This window comes from Lolium rigidum, chromosome 5 (genome assembly GCF_022539505.1).
Source record: "Lolium rigidum isolate FL_2022 chromosome 5, APGP_CSIRO_Lrig_0.1, whole genome shotgun sequence".
NCBI lineage: Eukaryota > Viridiplantae > Streptophyta > Magnoliopsida > Poales > Poaceae > Lolium > Lolium rigidum.
In genome coordinates, this window is record NC_061512.1 from 107,064,869 (window position 1) to 107,071,825 (window position 6,957).

The window sequence follows — 6,957 nt, forward strand, 5'->3', positions numbered from 1 at the left end:
AACAGCAAATTATGATATAAAATAGTGATGCAAATTGGACGTATCAACTCCCCCAAGCTTAGACTTCGCTTGTCCCCAAGCGAAACCGAACTCGTAAACAGGTCCACATGTTTATGGAGTGAAGAGTCGATAAATAAAATACGGACAAGAAGCATCATATTCATTCACACAAGACATTATAGTGAACAACTTCCTCATATAATTCAACTTGAAACAAATATAAGGTAATCACAAATAAAGGTGCATAAGGAATCATAATTGGTGATGGCAAACTTTGTTCTTGGTCAGAGAACATTTAACAGATTATATTCATCTATTGAGCAGCGCTCTCATATTAAAAGCTTATGGTAAACTTGCATACTCAATCATATTAATCATTGATGACTTCAAAGCTATATTCATTCAGGTAAAACTTGTGTACTAAACAAGAAAGAGTAAAGGCATGATGAAACAAATCACAATATAATGGTTTGATCACAACAACTCAAATGCTTGCTTGAGATGGAGGGAAATAGGTTTACTGACTCAACATAAAGTAAAAGACAGGCCCTTCGCAGAGGGAAGCAGAGATTAAATCATGTGCTAGAGCTTTTTCAGTTTTGAAATCATATAAAGAGAATAAAAGTAAAGTTTTGAGAGGTGTTTGTTGTTGTCAACGACCGGTAGCGGGTACTCTAACCCCCTTGCCAAACAAACCTCCAAAGAGCGGCTCCCATGAAGGATGTTATCTCTACCAAGCAAGGTAGATCATCCCTCTTCTCTTTTGTTTGCACATGTATTTTAGTTTATTTAAGGATGACACTCCCCCAACCTTTGCTTACACAAGCCATGGCTAACCGAATCCTCGGGTGCCTTCCAACAATCTCATACCATGGAGGAGTGTCTATTGCAAAATTAAGTTGCTTACCGATGAATCAGGGCAAAACATGTGAAGAGAATTATTAATGAAAGTTGATTAATTGGGGCTGGGAACCCCGTTGCCGCTCTTATTGCAAAATTATAGGATAAGTGGATGAAGCCACTAGTCCTTTAGTGGAGGCTGCCTAACAAGACTGAAAGATAAAACACCACATACTTCCTCATGAGCTATAAACATTGACACAAATAAGAGGTAATAAGTTTTGAATTGTTTAAAGGTAGCACATGAAGTATTTACTTGGAATGGCAGACAATACCATGCAGTAGGTAGGTATGGTGGACACAAATGGCATAGGTTTGGGTTCAAGTTTGGATGCACGAGAAGTATTCCCTCTCAGTACAGGTCTTTGGCTAGCAAGGTTAATTAGCAAGCATAAGAGTTGAGGGAAACAAACAAATATACATGTGATAGAAACAACCATGCATCTTACTTGTAAGCACAAACAGTTTTAACTTTAGAATACTAAGCTAAGAACTGATAAGAAAGATAATAACATCTTCTACATGTATTTCCTCTATTCTTCTTAAACTCAAAGTGTTGTTACTATTGACCATTGCTAAGTTTGCCAAAACCAAATAGATTTACTCAATGCTCCCAAAGTGGTACCAATACTAAAATCAAGATCAATCATATAGTAGAAATTGCAAACTAAAATAAGGTGTGCAATATGTAAATGATAAGACTTCTCATTAATATTCCATAACGATAACTCACACCAAAGGATACATAGACAAACTAAAGGAGAGATACTTCCACACTGCAACCCATCTCATACGATAACTTCCCTACTCATGATATGACACTACTTGATAGTAAAAAGTAAAAGGTAATGATGATGTGATACCGCGGCACTCCCCCAAGCTTGGAACAAACCAAGGGGATGCCAATACCGATGACGGATTACTCCTTTGGTGATGGTGGTGATGAATTCCCGTCTTCAGACTTCCAAGATAGAGGCTCTCCATCAACAAATGACATCTTGGTCTCGGGAATCCTGAAACTAGCAGCTCGGCTTATATGTTTAAACCTGTTTTCATACTCACAGTTTTGATTATGAATGTCATAGAGTTGAGCTTGGAGTTTGTTGGTGGTGTCGTGAAGTGAGAGGATGTCGCCCCATAGCTTTGCAGTTTCCTTCTCGTGTTCAGCAATGAGTTCAGACACAATCTTGTGAAAGATATCCACTTCACGCTCGGCCATCTTCTTGTAATTGAAGACCTCTTGTTCTAGCTTCTCCATCCTGTCTTCCAAGCTTCCTTCTCCTTTGGGACCCTGAACATCTTTGATCTGCAGTTTTCCCTCGACGAGCATCAACTCCTTTGGGTGCATCCTCAGCTCCTCCATGTACAAGTTGCCAACATCTTTGCAGGAGCTGTCCTTCGGAGTTCCCGATGAAGACATGATGGCTCTAGATCTAAAACAAATCCTGGCAGAAACAGCTTGAAACAAAACACGTCGAGAAAACGATATACGGACCTCCAGGGGTCCGGGGATTTTATAATAAAAGTTTTCGTAACAAACGGAAAGTACCGGATCGAACCGTAGTCGGAAAGGGGCGACGAGGCGGCCGGACCATAGGTCGGCGCGGGCCCGAGTCAGGCCGCGCCGGCCTATGGTGGCACGCCCTCGTGCGTCCTTTCCACTCCGTTTCGAACTCGTAATTTTTCATATTTTCCAAAAACAACAAAAATAATGTTCGGAAAGTAAATCGCGAACTTTTCATTACCAGTACTGTTACCTATTCAAAGTCGAGTTATGGCGGACTGTCAATTTGTCCTTTGATGAAAGCCTCCGGTGTTTCCACTCGAATAATATCAACATCAACATTATAAGAATCACCTGAGATATAATGCTTGAGTCTTTGTCCATTCACCACTTGCGTAGCATTGCCTTGGAGAGAGCTAATTTTAATTGCTCCCGAACGATACACCTCCTCAACAACATATGGTCCTTCCCATTTCGAGAGTAATTTCCCCGCAAAGAATCTGAGACGAGACCGATACAACAGGACTTTATCCCCAATATTAAACTCTCTTTTGATGATCCTTCTATCATGCCATTTTTTAACTTTTTCTTTAAAGAGTTTAGCATTTTCATAAGCTTCACTTCTCCATTCATCTAGAGAACTTAATTGTAGCAACCTCTTATCACCGGCAAGTTTAGGATCTTTGTTTAATTCTCTAACAGACTCGATAAGCTTTGTGTTCTAGTTCTAAAGGTAAATGACAAGCTTTTCCGTAAACCATTTTATAAGGTGACATTCCCATGGGGTTTTTATAAGCAGTTCTATAAGCCCATAGTGCGTCTTTCAATTTACTAGCCCAATTCTTTCTAGATTTATTAACGGTTTTCTTGCAAGATAGATTTAATTTCTCTATTTGATAGTTCTACTTGACCACTACTTTGAGGGTGATAAGCAGAAGCAATTATATGATTAATACCATACTTAGCAAGAGTTTTTCTAAAACCTCCATGAATAAAATGAGAACCTCCATCAGTCATAATATATCTAGGTACTCCAAATCTAGGAAAGATAACATCTAAAAGCATTTTTAAAGAGGTCTCACCATCAGCACTTTTTGTAGGTATGGCTTCCACCCATTTAGTAACATAATCAACAGCAACAAGTATATGAGTGTTATGAGTCGTTATCTAGCTATGCAGTTAGAGGTAGCGAACCGTTTTTTGACCTAACGCTCTGGCGATCGGGCGATCGGCAGGCGATTAGGGTTTTGGTTACCACGGCGGGATTCTTCTCGGGCGTGGGTTTTCTGATCGATCTCCGCGGGGATTGCAGGCAGTGTTTGGTTTGCTGCGTTCATCAGGCGAGGGACGACGCAGGTTTCTAGGGCTTGCTCCTGGCTGCGTTTTTTCTCTGGCTTTCTGAAGATCTGAGGGTTCTCTGGTTTCTCGTTATGGCGAGTCCGGCGGCGAGTTCTACCAGTCAAGCGGGTGGATCTGGGAGCAAGAAGGCGGAGGCGATAGATGATCTTCTTCAACGCCTAGGCATCGAGGAAGATGAATTTGATGATCTGGTTTTCGAGGAGGAGGAATCAGCTCCAAAGGAGGGTATGAAGTGGACAGCGCTGGCTAGGATTCATACGACGAATTTCTTCAGCCCTCAGACGTTTGAGCAGCATATGAGAATTGCCTGGAGCCCGGCGAAAGAGGTGAAATTTCAACATCTGGAGGAAAATTTATTTTCCATCCAGTGCTTCTGTTTAGGTGATTGGATTAAGGTCGAAAAAGGAGGTCCGTGGTTATTCCGACAAAATCCAGTTTGTATTGAGAAGTATGATGGGTTGGCGCCTATTGAATCAGTTGATCTAAATTTCTTTGCAACCTGGATCCAAATTCACAGGCTGCCTATAGGATACAGGAACGATACTCTAGTCAAAAATCTTACTGAGAGGAACGTGGGAAAAGTGTTGGAGGTCCAGATGAATGTTCAAGGTATGGGTAACTTTGTCCGAGCCAGGGTGAAATTAGATGTGAGGAAGGTTCTAGCGAGGTTTGTAACAATCTCAAGAGACGACAAGAGGGAATTCTATCAAGTTAAATATGAAAAGATGCCAAGGTATTGTGGTGCCTGTGGATTTGTTGGTCATTCCCACCTCGAATGTGGAACTGGAGAGCATGATGAGAACAACCTCAAATGGGGTGATTTTTTGCAAGCCGATTGGTCTTCCTGGCATGGCCGGGGAATTGGTGGTAACCGTGGAGGTGGCCGTGGTGGCCGTGGAGGGCGTTCGACCAGGATGGTAATGGAGAGGGAAGAGGACGTGGAACCAATGGGGCTCGGGGTAGAGGTGGTATGGCATCCTGGAGGTATAATGCTCTCCCCTATGTCGATGGGGTTGTTGCGGCTGAGGATCCGTTAGATGATACAGGTTCTAGTCCGGTGAAGAAGCCTGATGAGGAGATGGAGACGGATGAGCGGGAGACATCCGATAATAGTGTCAAACGCCGTCTTGAACTTGGTACTTCTAATTCTGAAGATGAAGATGCTAATCTGAGTATTCCCCATGAGGAGATGACCCCCATGATCACGAATGGGCTGACATCTGAGGTTCCGATGACGGGAGGTGATACTGGACGTATAAAACGCTCGAAGAAGGCCGGAGCTGTCTCCCCTTCCACAGGATCGGCGGGTTCCTTCGAGGAACCTGTCCGGTCGCAATGAGGATTTTATCCGCGAACTGTCAGGGTTTGGGTAATCACCCGACAGTTCGCTCGCTTCTGCAAGTTCAGAAGAAAAGTAACCCTGATATAATTTTTCTTTCAGAGACTCATCTAGACACTTATCCAGCTGACTGTCTGCGGAAAAGACTCAATATGGATTTCAAAATTGTAAACCCAACTACGTCTCGGAGCGGTGGGGTTCTGTTGCTTTGGAGGCGAGGTATTAATATTCAACAAAGGTTTTCTCATCCAAATTATATTGATGTTACTGTGCATGAATCTACTGAGAACATTTGGAGACTAACTGGAATTTATGGAGAACCACGGTGGGAAGATAAGTACAAAACATGGGATAGGATCAGAGGGTTGCATGCACAATGTAATCTCCCATGGGTTCTTATTGGAGATTTTAATGAAATCCTTTTCTCGCATGAGAAGGAAGGAGGTAATGCTCGACCACCTATTTACATGCAAGCCTTCCGTGATGTTTTAGCTGATTGTAACCTTTCTGATCTTGGTTTTTTGGGTGATAAATTTACTTGGCGTCGAGGCCGAATCCGTGAGAGACTAGACAGAGGTGTAGCAAATACTGCCTGGAGCACTATGCATCCGGAGGCATCGGTGCATCACCTTGATTGCATGCGATCTGATCATAGACCAATATTGCTGATTACAGATAATATGGAGATGGCAAGCAGTACTGGAAAATCTAAAAAATTTGAAGCTCGATGGCTACAGGAGGATTCCTTCCGAGAGGCGGTTGAGCAAGCTTGGGCTCGGGCGGGCAATGCTGTGTCCGACGGAGGTGTACTGGCTCGCCTGTCTCACATGCACTCCTCGCTACATGAATGGGATAATGATATTCTGAAGAAGCCGAAGCAGAGATTGAAAACAACCCAGAGGAAATTGGAACGGGCAATGCAGGGTCCCTTAACAGAAGAAAATGATACTATTGCAAAGGAACAGTCGGCTCTTATTGAGTTGCTATTGGAGCAAGATGAAGTACATTGGATGCAAAGGTCGAGGGCAAATTGGCTCCGAAATGGTGACCGTAACACTGCTTTTTTTCACCAGTTTGCTTCGGCTAGAAGGCAGAAGAATCAGATTAAAAGACTCAAACATGGTATTAATTGGGTTGAAGGTACTAGTGCTCTTAAACCAATTATCCTACAGTATTTTACCGACTTGTTTAGTTCGGAGATCAACAAAGTGGATCCTGCGGTACTAAACAAGGTAACTCCTAGGGTGACCTCTATTATGAATGATATGCTGCTTGCTCCATTTTCTGCTGATGATGTTAAGAAGGCGGCGTTTAGTATTGGGGATCTGAAAGCCCCAGGGCCAGATGGTCTTCATGCAATATTCTATAAGAGGTTTTGGAGTATATGTGGTGATGATATTACTTCTGAAGTCCTCCTGGCATTGAACTCTGGTGTTATCCCTGATGGCTGGAACGATACTACAATCGTTCTTATTCCGAAAGTTGATAATCCAGAGTCGATTTCTCAATATCGACCTATCAGTCTATGCAATGTGATCTACAAAATAATCTCGAAGATGCTAGCTCTAAGGTTAAAACAAGTCCTCCCTGATGTTATTTCTCCTATGCAAAGTGCTTTCGTTCCAGGCCGACTTATCACGGATAATGTTCTGGTGGCTTATGAGAGTATTCATGCTATTAAAAATAAAAGGTCTGGCTCCAATGGTGCTTGTGCGGTCAAATTGGATATGCACAAGGCTTATGACCGTGTCGAATGGGTTTTCTTAGAGAACATGATGCGACGGCTGGGCTTTGCGGAAAGGTGGATTTCGATAATAATGGCTTGTGTTAGCTCGGTAAGATATCAAGTAAGGTT